Below are 1,825 nucleotides of genomic sequence, written 5' to 3' on the forward strand. Positions count from 1 at the left end.
GAAAGTCCAGGGCCAGTATCCCTTTTGCCTTGAATGCTATAATTCTCAGTTTCAACACACTTAATGCTAATGTGTTTATTTTTTCTGCTTCTCTCCGAATATAAATAGAGACCATGTGGACAATGTACATGCAGATTTCAAAATAAACAGAATTCTGGGGAAATGCCTCCATAAACCATAAGCTTAATATCGCTTTTGTTTGTTTGTTTGTTTGTTTGTTTGATGAATGATTGGATGATTGGAGTCTAAGAGCATTGGGCAGTATACTTTTCCCTCCTTGTGTTGTAGAGCATGAACTTGTTTACGAAGGTTGAAGTTTTGCTTTTTGACTATCTTATTCATAAGTTAGGCTGATTTTAGCCAAGTGACTTAACAACTCTGAACTTCACTTTCTTTATGTGTCAAATGATGATAACACCCACCTTATAAGATTACCAGGAGGACAAAATGAAAGTCTGTGAACTGCTCATAAAACGTTATTGACTTGAATCTGGTTTAAACCTTTTCTGGGTTCCTCTTTCCTTCCCTCTTTCCCCCTTTTCCACATAAGCTCATGGGCAGCCAGTGTACAGGTAAGTCTTGAGCAGCCTGCTGGACAGGAAGATGCTCTGCACTTACTACCGCTTGTTTTATTTTTAAATAAATCTCCCCCCACATGTCTCGGCAGGCTCTCGTTTGGATATGGAAAGGAATATTCTTGGAGCTAGGCAGTTGGTAGAACTTTTCCCAGAGCTTTGAATGGCCTCAAGAATAACACAAAGTTCTCAGGAGCTCTGATTAAAGGTGACTCTGAATCTTCTGTCGTTATGCTCAGTGTGACCTGAGGAGAGCCTCAAGAATGGATTACAAATCTCTGTGGACCTCCAGGATTTCGGCTTATTCCTTTTATATGTTTACCATGGCAGATAGGAAGAAGCCAGGAGAGAGCCTACTGATGCTTCAAAGAAATTCAGTATGGTCTAATGAGCATTTGGACTCAGGTAGACTTCCTGAATTCAAGAACTGTCTCTGCTGCTGACAGGCTTGTTAAAACTTTGGGTAATTTATTTAACTTTCTTGTGACTCAGTTTCCTTATCTGTACAATGGAGATAGTAGTGGGTATTTTATATGTGTCAGGGTGAGAATGTCTGACACATATTAAACAATATGTGTTTTTGCTATTGCTCTTAATCTTTGCATTAATACAATGAAGGAAACATATTTCCCTATTTCTCTTGATACTTAAATATAATGAAAGTAACATTATCAAGAATAAGAAAACTGTGGCAACATTAGAGTTTATAAAAGTTTTATTTAAATCAGAATTTCTCAAAGTGTGATGGCAAAAATTAATGGTTTTAGATGAAATGAAGACAGATTTTATTTTTAAAAATAATTTTGAATTTATTTTAATGTACTTAGGAAAATATAAATAACATCCAGGGCGTGAGTCCACGGTTTTACTTGGGATGAGGCCATGGCCTGGTAGTAGGAGAATAAGACTCACATATGTGAGGGACCAGAAAAGTTTCCTTTGGAGAATTTCAGAATATGAGATGTTCTTAATTTTTCCTGGGTACTTAGAAACCTTGCAATGCAAGGTGAAAAAGAGCCATGAGTTTTCATTGACTTGTAATAAGATTACAGATATAATTTGGTATTTTTAAATAAGTTTAAAAAACACTTTGAGAAGAAACATGTAGTCCATGTAACTTAATAACATTAAGATAGTTTCTTCCCTTGAATAGCATTTCGCTGACGTGAATAGTGATTCTTCTCCCAAGCCTGGCTCTTGATTTACTTAATGCTGACCATGCCTACATAGAAGTCCCTTTACTGTTACCA

This window comes from Pteropus vampyrus, unplaced genomic scaffold, assembly GCF_000151845.1.
Source record: "Pteropus vampyrus isolate Shadow unplaced genomic scaffold, Pvam_2.0 Scaffold171, whole genome shotgun sequence".
NCBI classification, from domain to species: domain Eukaryota; kingdom Metazoa; phylum Chordata; class Mammalia; order Chiroptera; family Pteropodidae; genus Pteropus; species Pteropus vampyrus.